At 36.7% G+C, this 18,903-nt stretch overlaps 1 protein-coding gene across 1 annotated transcript in view; it reads left to right on the top strand.

The window, feature by feature from the left end:
- Positions 1-18,903, top strand: part of SYT1 (synaptotagmin 1) — a 360,262-nt gene that overhangs the window by 130,325 nt on the left and 211,034 nt on the right. The gene's annotated exons all lie outside the window — the stretch shown is intronic.

The raw sequence follows: 18,903 nt of genomic DNA, 5'->3' as shown, positions 1-18,903 counted from the left end.
TGATAGTTACATGTATAAATATTAGCAATTCAAGCCATTTGTGTAATGCAACTGATGTAGCTATGCAAAAAATCAAGGGGTTTGTTATAGACCTGTTTGTAGACAGTACATTTTACTACTGCAGATGCTCAAAGCTTTTCTCCTCACTTGTATTTCTGTGTCAAGTGGCCAGAACTCGGAGGCAGCTTTTTCAGTAGTGTGGATTTATCTGTGTATAGTGAGAAAAAATTAATCAACTCTTATTAGACTGGTACTCCATCACATACAAATTCTCTCTCTCCTCCTGGCAGAATAGGTTGACAGAACCTTTTCATAGTATCCATCAGTTAATTTTATCAGTCATGGTATTATGATTATAAACTACAAATGATCTAACAATGAATATATAATTGCAGAAATGAAACTGTACGGTGGTTATTTAACATTTGTAATGTGTAATTTATTTAACACTCTCCTAGGAATATACATGGGAAATTAGAATAATAAAACAGAAATAAAATTACATTTATCTCTCATCCATCATCAGCGAGAAGCAATGTTACCAGCTCAATCAGGCTATACATTCAGCCCTGTAGGGAAGTTCATGTATGCTACCTTTGGGCCTGCTTAAAACACCCTTGTGAACTGTATGTTATACATACACCAAGCAACAAGTCATTTGTCCAACACTGGGACTGACAAATTGTGGATCTTTGTTTTAAAATATTTCTTTTTCTCAACCTGAATGAAAAGCTAAAATTTAAAATATCCAGTGCTGAGAGGCAAAAATATTGGATTCCAGATATAGGAAGAAGATAAAATTAATATTGTTCTTCTTAAGAAAAGGATAAAATAAAAGTCATAATATATACTATATTTTGTCAGTTTTAAGTGTTCTCGTCTTTGTTTTAAATGCAAAGGCCATTGTCATTTGGCTTTGATATTGCAAAAAATCACAGTCATCCTTTGTGGAGGAGGGAAAAAAATCTTGCAATATGTGTTCCAAAAAAGGTGCCTGTCATCCTCACATATTCAGCAGCAATCATTCATCTGCCACATGCTTTGGTTTATCAAATAATTGACATCTTTGGTGACTGCTGGTTAATAATAGTTTTTTCATTATTCATGTTTCATAAAGACAAGTTCAGGAAATGTGACATAAAATTAGAGACTGCACAAACAAAGCGCTAATACAGGAGGAGGAAGGCCAAGTCCCCCTCCCCTGTGAGCAGATGAGAGGAGGCTTGGCCTGCTGAAAATTATTGTACAGGCAGTTTGACTCCATTATATGTAGAAGAAAACTCATGTTAGACTTACCATTAGCTCATGAGCAGACAATATTATTGTTGTTGACCCTAATATATGTTTCAAAAGCGACTGTGTTTTATATTTTACTATTTACCATATTATATCTAGAGGCCTGTAATGTACCAGAGATGAAGCAGCTAAATGAAGGGTTCCGTGGTTTTGGAAGGGTCAGTTTTGTAAAAGTTGAATTTATGAGCCTTCAAAAAGAAATGAGCCTGTGGTTTCTGAATGTTCTCTACTAATCACAATAATCTTCCCTTACATTACGATTTCAATCTTTCATTGTAATATAGTAATCTAGAAGCAGCATGGAAGCGCCCTCATTCCCTGTGCTCCCAGGTTTTGTCATTGCCCATTAAAATTCATGTGCGTATACTGCAGGCTTGGGTAAAATAGTTCATTTGAGTGTTCATACTACCTGAATTCTTTAATGAGGTCTTCCCCTAAATTAGTTCCACGTTTCTTTTTTTTTCTTTTTTGTCTCCCACAGTGAATGTATGATCTTCTGCTAAATTATATGGCAACATTTGCACAGTGTAAGGTTTTTTATTTTGTCTCTGTTTTGTTTATCATGTTGTGACTATTCCGAGTAGTATATTCTCTGTGACTCATATGCTTACAAAATTCTGTGACTCAAAACCTCATTTTTCTTTTTTTTTTTATCGATCTTGTGTTACAGACACAGCTTTGCATTTTTTAATGTGAGATCTCTGTCACGGATTTAGATTCTGTACTGCTTTGAGGTATGCTAGTTATGCAACCTAATTTTGCAAAATGGCTCTGTGTTTGTACTTCCCTGGGGCTTCAGTTTAGTTGTCATCTATCATTTTAGCACCGTGATTGATTACTCTCTACTATTTAATTTATCTGCTGCAGCTTCTCAGCTTTTTCTTCAATTGGTAAACACATACTTTTCGAGGCACATTTTCAAATGATGTGTTTTCCAAGTGCCCCAGAAGTCATGTAATCATATTTTTCTCAGCTAGGAATTTAACTGTTTAAGCCAACTGTTTAATGGTTTCAATAAATTATTGGTGGATATTTTCTGTATTACTTGGAAGATTTGCACTGTAAATCTGTGTTGCATTTTCCACTTTTCAATGTTATCATATATATTTATTCTGAAATACAAGTGTGTTTAACAACTGCTTCTTTGTCCACCAAAAAACAGTAAAAGAAATGAGCACCCTTTTTAAGTGTAGGAGCCAAATGCCTGGGTGATGCTGCTGCTGTAGACTTTAACCACCTTTGCCCATTTGGTTTCAAAAGCAAAATATTGGTTAGCTTCATTTACTCCTTGAAATTTCACAAGTCAGCTTCAGTCTGTAGGGTTAACGTGTGCTTGTTTTCTTGTCTTACATACTGTTTTCCTGTATTATAATTTGCTATTTTTAAGCATTACATTGAATATCAAATTGGATTTGATTTTAAATCAGGCTGTTTCAGAGTAATATCAAGTTCCCATTTTAAACAGATGGGTTTTTTTTTTGCATTAAGTCATACTGTGTATACACATGGCAGCAGTTTTACACAAGTACTGAGGCAACTTCCACGAAGCTACTGTAATGAACTGAATCTACGATCCACATGTCAAAGATGTTCCAATGTCAAATTTCCATTTCTCCTGTAGTTTTTATTATGGCTCTATGTTATCTGTGGTTCTGAATGGGGAGGCTGATAATTTGTTTTGATTTTTTTTTTTTACTTTTTAGTTACTAACTGTATTTAATATTTGTGATTAAAATCTCTCAGTAAGAAGAATTATACTGTGTCATCATAATGCAGCTTTGCTGACGTCGGTAGCTGCTGTTGTAGTCCTATCTCTAAGTACAATCAAACAAAATGAATAGACATCTGCTTTTTGGGGGCAGTTTGGTGTTCTTTTTTTTGGGAGAGCAAGCTTTAATCAGTGTTTACCTTTTGTTTGTAATTCTTGATCTCTTTGCACAATCCTCTTTTAAAGACTGCTGGGTTAGCTTCCTGGTAGGTAAATTCCAGCCCACATTTCCTTACAGAATTGGAGATAGCCAGTTCTGTCCGTGCTCTGTCAGTCTTGCAGTGACTTCGATTAGGAACTAAGAAGATAGACTTTCTTGTCAACTCCGCTGTTTCACGTTTATGGTATATGAAGGTTAACTCAAAAAATAATTAATATAATACGAGTGATTACATACATGCAGGTTAAGGTGTATGGAGTTGGTGACAGAGAAGGAACACTATGTGGCAGTTTTGAATTCTCTCCAAGTATAAGTTAGTTCTTCAGTGATGACTTTGTTTCCTTCATTCAAAGTTTTACACTATAAATCTTATTTTGAAGACATATAGCCATCATAAACATCACATCGTGACAGCTTTTCTCATGTGAATGAAACTCATTCAAATAAGTTTATTCAGAAATGAGAAAAGATGCATCTTAGACCTGTTTGCAGTCATATCTTTAAGTTACTGGTATAATAACATTTATCTCTGAAAATGCAAAGAGAATAGGCTATTCTGTTACCCACTTTCTTATGTAAACAAAAATGTTTTGCAAAGCCATTATCAAAGATAGCACATAAAAATATATTTCATGATGTTAATCTGCTTTGTTTATATAGATATCTGAAGTGTATGAAAATGGGCAATGTAGAATTTTTCTAGCAATAAATAATTTTGAAAATACAAAATTCAAAATTAAGTATATATAGAAAAAAACATGATTGGGCAAGGGGGGATATACTTTAGAACGGCTAGAAATTAGGAGTGATTGGGGTGCTCTGGAATATATCAAATATGTTAGCTGTGTGTCTGCAGTGTGCTTCTGCTGCTATACCTTCAGTTTTCTCCTGAGAGCTCAAGATGCAAGGACATGGTTTTGATGTATCACAGTATCACACAGTATCACAGTATGTTTGGGATTGGAAGGGACCTCAAAAGATCATCTAGTCCAATCCCCCTGCTGGAGCAGGAACGCCTAGGTGAGGTCGCACAGGAACATGTCCAGGCGGGTTTTGAATGTCTCCAGAGAAGGAGACTCCACAACCTCCCTGGGCAGCCTGTTCCAGTGCTCTGTCACCCTCACTGAGAAGAAGTTTTTTCTCAAATTTAAGTGGAACCTCTTGTGTTGATCCCAGCTTGATCCCATTACCCCTTGTCCTATCATTGTTTGCCACCGAGAAGAGCCTGGCTCCATCCTCGTGGCACTCACCCTTTATATATTTATAAACATTAATAAGGTCACCCCTCAGTCTCCTCTTCTCCAAACTAAAGAGCCCCAGCTCCCTCAGCCTTTCTTCATAAGGGAGATGCTCCACTCCCTTAATCATCTTTGTTGCCTCTACACAAGGGCTCTTCCTATAATGTTGACTGATGTATTTCATACTCCTGACTCTTGTAGCTATGTTATTAAATGGAAAAACAGTGATTTGAGCTGAAGGCACGAGTTTTTCAATGTGGTGGTCATAAAGTACGTAACATACAGGGCGTGCTTCCAGTCTTGCCAATTGAAAAGCTTTAGTTAAGCCATTAAAGATACTGAGATTCTGGTTTTCCCATGGGCTGTGTATTTGGGAGTTTTTCTTATTGCTGCCTGATGTCCATGACTGCTTCAGTCTCTCAAAAATCTCAACATTTAGAAGTGTATTTTTTACTGAAAGATGAGATTCTCATGCGGTCACATGGATCCAGAAGCTGGAGCTTCCAAGGATAACTCCCAAACATTTATTGCAAAGTCTGGCAACACTGTGTAAAAGGTGTGATAGCCTGGAGGTCTCTGATAGTTCTGTACAGCAGTACACTTTGATCTTCCTTGTAATAGGTCTCCCAATACCTTTTCATCTCTAACCGAAGTAGTGCCCAGGCTGCTTTTATACAATAAGCCTGTTTCCCTCACCCTTATAAGTTGCAATGCCAAGTGAGAACATTGTTTTAGGAAGAAGGATGAGTACAAAAGGTATACAATGTCATTTAGACTGTGCAACCATAACCATTTTTGATGGAATTTTGTTCTTAGAAGTGTGTCTCAATGTTTGAATCTTTAGTTTAAATGAGAAGCTTAACATGAACAGAGTTTATTTAAAGATTTAATTTTACTTGAGGGATAATAATTTTAAGAACTTTAAACTGCATTAAACCATTAGTTAATAAACCACTAGCTATTAAATTGTTTATAGTTTATCCTGCAGATAACAATGATTCCTTCTGGAGAGTTATGGTCTATTGGGCAAATATGCATTTAGGGAGGTTTTAAAATGAGAGTTACATCCAAACTTTATAATTATGTACTTAGACATTTCTTGAGGAGAATAGAATCAGTAGCTTTTTATGTATGAAGCCATATGCTGCTCAGAAACATGTAAATGTTAGCAGTACACAGCTATGCTTATAATAAGGAATTGCTACATCTGAGTTGCTGTATCATCATCATCATTTTTTTGTTTGCTCTGAAATTTGACTATTTGCAGCCTCAGTATCTGGAGTTATGGCCTGTCAGTGTAGACACTCCAGTTGCACCCTGGAAAACCAGTCCACATCTCAGTCCTTGTGGACTAGTTCCATATCCATTTAAAAAGAATAAAAGTATTTGAGACCTGACTTCCTTTAAAAAACAATTGTTCAAAAAAAAGGTGGGTTATTTATAACTTCATGCAGCCATTGTTAATGCACCAGAGTTTTGCAAGCCCTCTCTCTGTTTGTTCTGTTTTCACGTGTATTTTAAAGACTGTTTCTTCCAGAAGTAATAATTGTCATTTATATTAATAATCTGCTGAATAAGCTTGTTATATTAAATCACAAGTAGAATTCTACTTACACTTATCGCCTTTGAAGCAGAAGCAGTGATTTTAAGCATGTGGAAAGGGTGTGATGCTATCCAGCCCCATCATGGATCATCTGCAATGGCTTTTGCAGCTTTCTGGCATTGACCAGTGTGGCAGCTGTACTTTCCCATTTCTATGTGGAGCTGTCCTTTGTGGCTCCTCAATAGCGAGACTTCATTTTCTCCAGTCTCTTTGTGGCAGAACTTGTAGGGATCATACTTTGGGCTACAAAGATGATGAGAGCCTTAGAGCACCTTTTTTATGAGGAGAGACTGAGAGAGCTGGGTCTGTTCAGCCTGGAGAAGAGAAGGCTGAGAGGGGATCTCATCAATGTTTATAAATAACTCCAGGATGGGTGTCGAGAGGATGGGACCAGACTCCTTTCAGTGGTGCCCGACGATAGGATGAGGGGCAGTTGTCACAGACTGAAGCACAGGAGCTTCCATCTGTATATGAGGAGAAACTTCTTCATGGTGAGGGTGCCAGAGTCCTGGAACAGGCTGCCCAGAGAGGTTGTGGAGTCTCCTTCTCCGGAGACATTCAAGACCCGCCTGGACACATTTCTGTGCGATCTGCTCTGGTGAACCTGCTTTAGCAGGTGGGTTGGACTAGATGATCTCCAGAGGTCCCTTCCAACCCCAACCATTCTGTGATTCTGTGAAGTTCTATCCTGACTTAGAGGAAACCATTTCTTGTACTTGTCAAGCATTTTTGGTGTGATTTCATTAATGTGTATCTTTTGTATCACATTTTCACTGTGCTATTCCGAAAAAAAACCCCAATCACTTAACTAGCTTTACTTTTAATTAATTGGAAGGGAGAAAGAAAAAAGGAATTAAAAAAAGGTGTGGGGGAGGGGAAGGCATGAGAGAAATCCAGGTGTCTGATACTAAAATTTTCAAAGGATATGTTAGTGGACATCAACAACTTGCTTAAACCTTCTTGAGTAGCTTTCCTTTTAAAAATGAATATGGTGGCACATAACTGTCCAGGGGGTTCGGCATTCACTCCTGCGGTGAAATTCATAGTATTGTTACTGGCATGAAAAGAATGAGCTGATGCCATCCTCGTATTGTGAAGGCCTTGAAGAACGACAGGGCCATGCACTGCTGTTACTTATCATTATTCTTTCAGACTCTGCGACTGTTCTGAGTATTGTTTGTCCAGCAGCACATACTTCTGAGATTATATCTGAAACTGAGATTATATCTGTTGTTAACTATGTCTTTTAAAAAAAATGGCTTGCTTGGTGTTTTCTAATTTTGAAAATGCCTGTGTAAGACTGTGAGCAAATCCTGCAAACATCAAACAGAGCTTCTTGCTGCATTTTTCACCAATATAAACTCTCCCTGCTTCCACTATTCGTTCTCCTGGGAAAAAACAGCAGACTTCACAAGCCTGAATAATGAGATGGGGCTAGGGAAGAGGAAAGCTCTCCTATAATTATCCTAACCTGCTACTACTGTGACATCTACCCTCATATTGTTTCTGATTCTCTGTTCTTCCATTTTTGTTTATATTCCCATGTCTCTCCCTTTGCTACTGTCTCATTGGCAGCTCTGCCTAAATCTTAGTTTCCCTGGTAGAGCTACCTTGACCATACTCTTCTGGAAAAGATCCCTCATTCCCCATTGTCACCTAATTTGTTTTCTTGTAGTTTCCATAGTCCTGACCATCTTAATAACAGTGCTTTCAGAAGGGTAACAATAGGGATAAAATACAGCTTCTTTCACTTATATCTGCTGGAGTGCTGCAACTAGGTTGTGACTGACCTTGCAAGGAGGTACTCAAGCTGGGATGGTACCTATTTATGTGATCAGCAATGTATCCAGACATAGAGAAAGTACTTGCTTTTATGTGCACGTTTCTTCCACACCATGCCCAGGTATTTTACTGTCATACTATAAAGCAGTGAGGGAACCTGGGGTTTGTACCTATTCCCTCTGTGTTTGTTTTCTTGACATAAGCTCAGAGCTCTTTGGGCATCTCTTTATCCCACTCAGCAAACTGTCTTTTCAGCTTTGCTTCTACTTCTTCCTTTTCTGTGTACTATGGACATGGGGCTATAAGGTTACATTACTTCAGATGGAACACACTAAATTTGCTTATAGATGATACAAGAATACATTATTGTGTCTTTTTGTTGATTGTTAAACCCGTAGCATTAGCATATAGTACTTTCTCCAAATTATCTGCCTGTAGCACACTTTGTCTGATCTGTTTGAAGAGCTGCTGTTTTCTGCTGATTAGATATCTTACTAAGAGCTCAAAAAACCTCCACATTTATATTTCTTCCTTTTCTTCTTGCATGCATGTGTGCTTGCTTTCTCGGTTTTGCTTTCTGTGTCTCTCTTGCTTTTTTTCTCTGTTTTGCTGGAACATTATGTCCTCAGTTGTCAAATAGCTTTCTCTCAGCTGAAGTTCCAATGCTGAATTGAAAGAAATCAGCCAGAAGCTCAGGAAAATGATTCATTTTTACAGTGAAACTGAATTTTAGGAGTCTTAAATGAAGAAAAGTGTATTATTAAAAATGCAATATTAAGCTTGTGAAAAAGAATCTCTAAGATTGGGCATGTAAGAATGGAAATGCTATTATAAGATTATGAAACCTTTAAGGCTTATTTGAATGATCTGCTTGTTTCTACAGGCTAAATAAAGCTCTGTTTTATTAATCCTAAGTGTCCTTTTGTTTGTTGCAGTATATTAAATCAGATTTACAGCATCTCTTCAATATTAGCTTCCCAGGAACAAAACCACCAAAGTGCACTATTGGTCAGCTCGAATGATACAATCACAGAATCCTAGAATGGTTTGGGTTGGAAGGTTACCTTGAAGATCATCTAGTTCCAAGCCCCCTGCCATGTGCAGGGACACCTTCCACTGGACCAGGTTGCTCAATGTCCATCGAGCCTGGACTTGAACAGTTCCAGGGATGGAACATCCACAGATGCTCTGGGCAGCCGTTCCAGTGTCTCACCACCCTCATGGTGTGGAATGCTGAAAATAAATATGGATGATTAAGTAATTTGTTATTTTTCAGAAACAGCACATCCATTTCTGTGTGGTATCAATAGGAGATATTAAAAAAAAAAAAAGTGTATGGGGTTCAATAAACTGTTGAACAATCTGTGATTACTGACTAATAACTCATTTTGTGAGTTAATCCATTGGTCAGTAAAGGAGAAGAGACAGGTTATGAGTTATAGAGTATCATGAAGTGCATGGTACAAGGAAAGCAGTTAACACTAGAACTGTATGACAGTTGTGAATCATTGCTGCTTAAAGATACAATGGCTATGAGGACACATTAAAGCCTTCTGTAAGGATTCTCTATAAAGTTGATTGAGATATCAGTAAAGCATTTTTATAGCGCTCAACACTGCTGTGTTGCCAAAGTTAATGGTTGGCTTTTGGGAACTGAATCAGCATACAGGATACATGTCCCTGTTTAGCCTTTCCTACTTCTAGAAGTATTCCAGTTACCAAAATGTTACTTTGACAGGTTTTTTTTAGCTTAGGAGTACAATATAAATGCTGTCACAACTTCTTTAACAGAAAGTTATGACACAGTAATGGGACAATTCACTTAACAACTTGAAACTCACAGATTTAGAATTACTGAAGCTATGTCAGTTGATTTTACACTGTGGTGCAACCTGCCGTCTGTAAGTTAGCTCAAACTGGAGATTTAGAAATACTTATCAGGAGATTTAGATAATGTTTATATTTAAGCTTTTTTTTTTAAAGTTAATTGAAGTGTAGTTCTTCTCACAGGAATAAGCAGGAGGAGCAGATGAGCCCTGGGTTCCAGTCACAATTTAGGATGTCACAAACACCTGACTGATACTGATAAAAAAAAAAGGAAAGAAAAAAAAAGAGAACAGGGGGTGTCAGAGTGTTTCTAAATAGAAGCATCCATCAACTGTCACATTGCTGACTTCTTAAATTCACTTATGATGTTTGGACTTGGTGTGGTGCCGTGGTGCCAGTCAAAAAAAGATTTGCTCATTTATTTTTCAGGGACTGGAATTTTTTAGGCCACATATAGAAATAGTTATACTCAGAAAATGTACTATGCTGTACTGGACAGAAAAGAAAGAATTAGGGACATGCAGTGACAATACAGAAGATGAAGGACAAAAGATTGCAGTTATTTAAATTTAAAAGGGATCTCCATAGTAACTGCATTCATTTAAGATACTTGATACATGTATTGTTACCTCCGAGTTCTCTGATTGGGTGAAATTTATTTGGTCTCCGAGAATTTGATGTGACTTTTATCATCGATTTGTCTCAGAAAGGGCAAGTGATTGAAATTAAAGAAATAATGGTGAGCAGGGTGAAATACGGGTGATGTTCTTTGGTGAGATAAGAAGTAATAGCAGTATATGTAAGAAGAGGCCCAAGAATTACATTGTGAAGGTGGAATATTTATTTATTTGAGTCTGTATATTTATTTATTTACATCTGAAAGATGTAAAAATGTGTAATGGAGCAGACATTTGTTGCAGGTATGATTTAGCTTTATTGGTAAACAAGAGCAATGGCAACTTAGAGCTAGAAGAATAAAGGTAGAGATTTTGTCAAAATACTGGTAAGCTCCTCTAGATACCCTGATGAAAAATTACCACTAGTTGTTTTTGTCTTGTGGTTGCCTTGACCTCCAGTATATTTTCTGTAAACTTCTGTCATTTTCACCCAAAATATGAGTAGCCATTCAGAAAGCGTTACATTTTTCTAGATTGTGCCTGGTAAGAAAAAGTAGAAGTATTTGTCAATGACAAATGGTGTCTGATCTGTAGGCAACAGTTTTACTCTGAAATGATGTAGAATGCTCTCAGATGTTCTCACAGGTGCCTGTAGTTTATATTGATGCTTGTTCACAGATTAAGTGGTTTCAAGTGTGTTTTGGATGTGTAGTTTTTGTACACCATTAATGAAGAATTGTAATTCAGTTGGTTTTTGGGGAAACTGATAATGGTACATGTACATCACTCAGTTTCAGTACCTTTACGGAGAGTATGCTGCAGCAGCTTGAGGACGTAAGAGAGTGTATGTATTTCTGTGTGCTAGGACTTGACTATTTATTTTATACAAATATATTTGCCTTGGTAAGCAAAATCTTCTATTACTTTTAACGTTTTTTGACAGGAGCTATCCTCAGGTTGATTATCTTGTCATTTTCTGGGGCAGTGATGCTTCTCTGCTCATCACTTGTTTTTCCCTCTGGAACAACGAGTTCCAAGACAAGACTTTCCTTAGAAGAAGTCTGAAGTGAGTTTTGTTGCTTTGCTTTCGGGTGGAGTTTCATATATCAATGTTGCTAATTACCTTATAAATTTGTGATACAATCACCAATAAAATAATTTACAGTCCACAGAAACCTTACAAGAATTTCCATAGTTACTGTAAACTTAACATGTACTCTCCTTGGATTCTCTCATCTTCCCTGGACATGAATACCCAGTGCCTTATTAACTCATATGAACAATGTAGTCTTCACAATAGCTGTTCTAAAAGATAATCTATGCAATCAGTTACACTTTTGTACAGACGAGGCAAATGCTTTTAGTGGTTTTCAGCTATACTTGTGTATGGAGGGTAGTCTGGCAGATGCTTTGCCAATAAAACAGTGGGATCTGTGGCAAGACCATACGCAGGCCGTATCTGCTGGCACAACTCATGGTCTGCAGAAATGTCCACTGGAAAAATGCTGGCTGGTATAGGGAACTTTTGAGGGGAAAGATTCAAAGTCTACTTTCTTGTGACTTTTTCATGAAACTCTTATTCAGTTTTCCAAGGTAAAAAATTTATCTTCGTCAGTGGAGAATAAAGCACATTTCTACTGTAGTTAATTGTGGTTGCTAGGTAGGATGTGAGTTCTAGGTAGGTAAATCTTGCTAATAAAGAAGGTGAGTCAGTTCTAGAAGATCTCACTCTCTTCTGTTATGATATGTGGTTTTCTTCCTCCTTGGCTGTTTTGGCATTTTTTCTTTTTTTTTTTTTTTTACTTTTTTTTTTTTTTTAATATATGTGTTTGTGCTTGATATTATGATATTCTTGGTGTTACACATTTTACTGTGTGTGTTCTTTACATTTAATGTTTTATTCTGTGTTTATTACTTTTGGATGTGCAGGTGGCTAGTAAATGTTTGTTAGTTGTCTGTACTGTCTAACCTCATGAGCTTTGAAACTTGAGACTTTGAAAATAGCTTCAAGAATTTTTAATGATCATCGTCCGTGCCAGGAGACCTCGTACATTAAGAAAGTTGGCTTTCTGTTTCTCAGTCACCACTACAAGATGGACAGATGCCAAAGCTGTCACATCCAGAGCAGGAAGGCAGATAAACACGTTGTTTTCTACTTGGTTTTGCTCCTGCACTCTTCTCTCGCTTACGTGACTTCTCTTTGTGCCTGGTTGTGGAAACTCAGTTTTGTCTCTAGTGCTCACAGTGAATAACGCTTGTTATCGGGACAAGCAATCAGTTCACCCCCAGGTTACTCAAATGCTGCTTTTTAAACCAGCAGCTGAGTGTTACTTCAGGAGAGCCCACTAGACGGCCCTTCCCCAGAGACTGAGCCTGTCTGATTCAAAGCACTGTGTGATGCCTTTGATTTATAATTACTGAAATGCCACCCATTTATTCCAGTAGAGCTGTCAGGATACACAGGTAAGTTTTTTAGCTTTTTAATTAAAGATGCGTATCTGAGGTAACCTAGCAAAAGGAGTTTGCCTAATTAACTCCCTTTAGTTCACCATTCTGTCGGTTGCTGGCAATTAGTAAATACATGGTTTCTTTAAGCCTGATTTCTGTAGGTGAGTGATTTAGATATTTATTGTTGTGGAAGAAGAGATTAGTTAATTTCCATGTCTTCTACCATGATGCCTACTTGGACTTCCTAGGTCACAGAGTAGCTTAAACAAAAATATGGAAGGAATACAGAGCGGTTCACACATGGAGAGGTGACACTGAATTTTGTCCTAAGATGATGTTTTAGTTACTGCCTGCAAGAATTAATAAAAATTACCTTTCAGTAGGAATTGTTAAATTCTGTACTTCTGTAGTCTTCTACAAGTGACACTTGAAAAGGTGTGGGTTTATTTTTTAAATTTACAGCTATGTTTTTAAAAGTCTATTTACCGTAGGGCATGTTCATGGTCTCTTGATGATTCAGTACATAAAAGGGAGTGAATAATGGTCTTTAATAGAATTTGGAATAATATGTAATATCCCTATATCAAATGTCACTATATAGTGCAGTTGTTTTCTGGACTGTGTATAATTATCCCACTTTCAGTGGAGGTAACAGGCAGCTGTGAAAATGATCAATTCTTATTGCCTAGAATGTTATTTTCTGTTCCACGATAAAAGTTACATGCGGTCTTTATACCTAAATTAATATTATATGTCAAAGCTTGAGGAACAAAGAAAGGGCTTTGGGGGAAAAAGAGGTGAAGTTTTATGTATAATTGAAAGCTACAATGGAAAGGACATTTTGGTTAATGCCAGTTCCCATGGTTACTTGCAAATAATTATGCCGTTTTAAAAACAAAACATTTTTTGCAGTCTTACTTTGAGGCAATTAAGTGTCCAGGAGTTAGATATAGTTAGCTGTATAAGAACTAAATTATCAGCCTTGATCTTCAAAATTCATCTTAGCGTACATATTTTACACCTGTGCATACTGCAATTTTATAGGCTTCGCTAAGACTAGATCTCCAGATTAGGCAATTCTGTCTGTCTTGAATAATCTTATCAGTTCACTGTTGTAGTTCATTCTTACCTCCTCAAGTTTTATGGTAGGCCATGTAAGCCTTTAGAGAAACAGTTATTGTTTTCTAGCGCAGCATTTATTTTACTTTTAAGAGTTTTGCTCTTTTCTCTTAGGGCTTTTTTTAAATCGTGTACCTAATTTTATTAAAACCATTGAGGTCGTGGAAACGGCAATGATGAAAATACAGCCTGCCGCAAAGGTTGGTCATAAGAGACCACTGTTCTTTTTTGCTTCATTAATAACAAATGTAAGTTTATCTTATTAATAACAGTGGTAATATGATTATTATATTTGTAATAACATATTAGCATTATGTGAAAAATAAACAGATTAGTTTCAACTGCCCAGGTTTTTCCAAATTAAACAAAACTCTGCACTGTTTTGTTTGCATAACTGCCCTACATTGCCTGCCTTGGAACTGCACGGTATGTGTCATTGCAGAATTAGGGAAGCACAACAGATACAGCTTAAAACTCACGTTGATCACAGTTCTAAACTTCTATTCTGGAAGGATTTTGACACTTGTGTATAAAGCATTTTTAGATGATTCTTTCTGTTTAGATAAGTGTGATATTTTTCATGTTTGCAGCATTATTTTTATGATTTGTCAGAAGCAGGTGTAACAAGATAAGTCATTTCATATCAAACCTCCTGGTTTCCTGTTAGTCTTTCCTGTCATTTTTTCGTCAAGGCATTTCAGTACTGGGACAACAAATCACTATTTTTGTAACTAATACCTGTGGTAAAATGTTGTATTTAACCGTTCTATATACTTCTATTTTTAAAGTATGATAAGCACTCAGTTTATAGTTAGATTAACCACTCTTTTCTCTTCCAGTGTAACACAGAGATCTGGATCCCAGTAATTCCTCACATAGCACTTTGATTATTTTATTTTCTGATTCAAAATCTTAGTATCAAACTTTCTCATTATCATGAATTGTGATGGCATTTTTAGGATGAAGATTAACCATAAAATAATGAGAATGAGGAAATGCTACTTGGTCACATTACTTGTTACTCATTTTGCACACTGAGAAGGGAGCAGGTATCAGCAGGTATCTCTGGCAAAGGAAGCAAGAGAAACAATTAGATTGATTCTGAAACTGTAGAATCACATAATCATTCAGGTTGGAGGTGACCTTGAGAGGTCTCCTATCCTGGCCTCCTGCTCAAAGCAGGATCAGCACTTCAGTTTAGGCCAGGTTGCTCAGCACTTTCTCCAAGCAAGTCTTGAAAACCTCCAAGGATGGAGTTTCTGCAACCTCACTTGGCAACCGGTACCAATGCTTAATTGTCTTTTTGTGGAAGTGTTTTTTTCTCACATTCAGTTAGAACTTCCAAGTCTGAATTAATGATTGTTGTCTCTTGTTCTCTCACAGAACAGCGTGATCTATAAATACAGCTTAAATTAGTATTACATGCATAGCAATAACAAGTCTGTCATGTCATGTTTTGACCTGAATTCATGTACAAAATGTATAAATTGAAGTGTATAATGTATAAAATGTAAAACAGCTTTTAAGACAAAATCAAGAAATGTTGTTAATATAAAACTTTCAATAATGATATTTATTTTTTCCTTATTTACTTTTCAAATCTGTCTATTTAGGGCAGTTTTATCAAGGTATAATATCTCAAAACCACATGTTTTTTCCTCTCTGGTGGAAGAGTTCCTTGGCTAAAATGTGCACAAACAGATTCTCATAAAGACACTCCTTACAGCTTCTCAGAGCTGCTGCTTTATGAGAGCACAACATCTGGGCTGTATTGTGAAAAATATATTTGGAATTGTCATTCAAGCAAAACAAAAGTTCTTTATCACCAATATCCTTTATCAGTCTGGAAAGCTTCCATTCTGAAACACTGGGAAAACAGATGTAAAACATATCTGGATTTAATTATATTAATGAACTTGAAAGGAGATTAGAAGCTTTGCTATCTTGTCAGTTCTTCTAGTAGGGGTAATAAGAGTGATCACACAACTATGTAGGGTCAGTTCCAGGGGAGTACATGTCAGCCTTTTTCTGCCAAAAGTCATCAGTCTTCTTATGTTTTTGTTACTAGAATCATAGAACTATCTGGATTTTTAAAAAGTCTTAAATTTAAAAAGCTGGACAAGGCAGCTTCTTTAAAACAAAACAAAACAAAAAAAACCAACAACCAAACAAACAAAAAACCCCCACTTCTTTCCCTATTCTGCCTTTGTTTTTCTACGTCATTCTGCTCTTCTTCCCACCAAATTTCCATTGAGGAATCTTCTTATCATCTTTTAAGTATTCACTTAATGGTCTCCCATTTTTCCTTTTTTGTACTTTTATCTTACTTCTGTGCTCAGTATTTTCTCCTTCTATGCAATCTTGGTTCCCATTTCTTGCCGCTTCCCCTTCTACAGTCACATTTAACCAAAAATGTGAGCATAGGGTCTTACCCATTTGGCCCCTACAGTTGTTGTGAGCTTGAATTTTCCTGAGCATGGAATTAGCTTGCAGACTTCCACAGAGCTGACTCACAAAAGCATGGTTGTCTGGAAGGCTGGAACAACCCAACGCAGTCTGGGTATATGAAATAACATGATACACTACAGTGGGCAACAGAAACTTACTCCAGAATCCTCCATGCATTGGTTGACATCTACTTGTCAAACATAAGGCTGCAATGAGAATGAGCTTCCCACCTCAGTTCACTTGTAAATGCGACTGCATGTTGAAAGCACAGACTTTACTCAGCTAAGCAGTTGCTCTATTGTAAATGCTTATTGTCCGTTTTGTACTTCATTTGTTCCTGTTTTTACCTTGGAAAGGAGAATATCTCACTGTGGTTGGTTTCCTCTAGGTTTTTCATTGGAGCATGACTCTTGCTTCTTTGGACGTATTGGGAAAGCCCAAGCAAGGTGGAAACCCTCTTTTTCAACCACCACTTCAACACAAGTCAAGGCATTCAAAATCTGCAGACTGAGGCCAGTTCAGTTTCAAAAAACTCATAAAGAAACACAATATTCTTTGATTAAATGTCCGTGATTGGATTTGGAGTTGTTTGGATTGAAATTATACTCGAAGAAATTAAATGTTTAAAATGAGCTAATGGGTTACAAATCAATACATTTTTAATGGCTTGAAAGACCTACCCTCCAGCTTATTATTCATATGTCTGAATAAATGAAATAATGTGATGCAATGACTTCTGCAGGTGAAAAAACACATGAAGCAATCCCCCAAAAATATGAATACATGAGTTCAGTATTGTCTAAAAATAATGCAAGTGAGTTCTGTTCTGTCATAACTTATTTCACTGCGAATTAGTGTTATTCTTCATATATGAATAGCAACAAAGTAGGATGAAAGGTTATTGAATACATAATGACTATGAAAAGGCTACCAGTAGAGGTAACAGACTAATTTTTTTGGCAAAATATTCTTTGTGATGCTGGATTTCTAAATATCCATCATGAATTCTGCAATGACATTAGAAACAGGTGACCCTGGGCTTTGGTCCAACATATCATAACAGACTGCATTATCAGGTAATGTTCTCTCGATGATTCAAAGTGTTACCATTATAAATAATGCTTTCATCATATGATAATGTTTCATCATGTATCCAACAAGTCTTGTCTATGGAAAAGACAAATGGTGTTTTTAACATAGAAACAAAATGCATTTTCAGTCCTGTGCAAAAAAAAAATCAGTGTTCACATACTTGTCCTTGGAAAAAGATTAAATTTGGATTGTCATTGTGATGGTGAAGCAAATGTAGTCTTTTTCCCACTTACATATATTTGTATAAAACTGTGGCTGAAATGTGTTGATGGGGAGAAAGAGAGAGAGAGAGGACTTATTGCACTTTATGTTTATAGAAATATATATGTGTATATTTAATGATGCGTACTACATTTATGTGTAATGATACGTGTAGGTTCATGTCCATAAGAATGAACACTTTCTCCCGTTTCGACATTAAAACCCCAAAATAATAAGCTATAGCTAGGCAGTGCTGAAAATACTAAAAGAAGCAGCAGTTTTTGATATCTAATGGCCACAAGCCAAAGTCTGGAATGGAAATAATTTATCGTGAAAAAGCCTCCAACAAATGTTTCATGTGTTTTTCATATGATTAATTTAATCTTATAATAATGTAGTATAATTGTAGATGCATTATAGATACCCACACACATAGATAGACAAAAAAAAAAAGGTACAGTTTTTAAATCAAACACTGGAAAATAGGAATTGCTAGTAATAAACAAGCCTTTCTATTGGCTTCAGCATAGGCAACTTTAGTTGTGTAATCATATCCTAAAGGAATGAGGCAGAGGATTCCAGAATATAAGCAAAATGCAGAATGCTCAGGGAAACAGTGGACACTTGGGCTGTTGTTTCATCCTCATTGTTCAGTGGGGTATTTACATGTACTATTCAAATCTTTCTCTGAACATGGGATTATTATTTTTTTTTTCTGTCAGCTTTTCTGTGATACTTATCATTATCTAGCAAGGGTAATGGTATGGTACTTAGTTACTAAGAAACTTGCAGCATCCACGTGACAAGAGAAAAAGGTTTTAGTTCCATTTTATAAATGAGTTGCTAAGGCACATAATGCACAGGAGTGTCCATTCATTTTGTGTGTCCAATGAGCACACGACCTTTAACACATCTTGAGTCTTCCAGAATGCTACATTTTTCGTAGCATATAATGCATTAAAAGCCTCCCTTGGAGGGACTTAAAACTGGAAGGAGGCAAGACACACTGTTAGCAGATTTCACAGTTATTTCTGGAGAGTAGAGAAGGGCTGAGAAACTGAGTTCAAAGCCAGATACTGGTGGGGGAGCTCTTCTGTGTGGCATTGCTCTGGGCTTCTATTTCTGCAACTGCTGATGCTTTTCTCTGGATTTATTCCACCTATAATAGTTCTTGCCTTCTCCACACACGGTCTTCCCTGGACTCTTCCTGCTAGCTTGTCACATCCTTATGTGCTCTTTCCCCGTCTCTATCCATCTGTCTGCCCCTTTGTGCTTCTTTTCCAGTCCCTTCTTGCCTTCTGTCT

The sequence above is a fragment of the Streptopelia decaocto genome, assembly GCF_964273445.1.
Source record: "Streptopelia decaocto genome assembly, chromosome: 1".
NCBI lineage: Eukaryota > Metazoa > Chordata > Aves > Columbiformes > Columbidae > Streptopelia > Streptopelia decaocto.
Note: the sequence above shows the minus strand (reverse complement) of the source record. Positions and strands in the feature narration are given on the sequence as shown.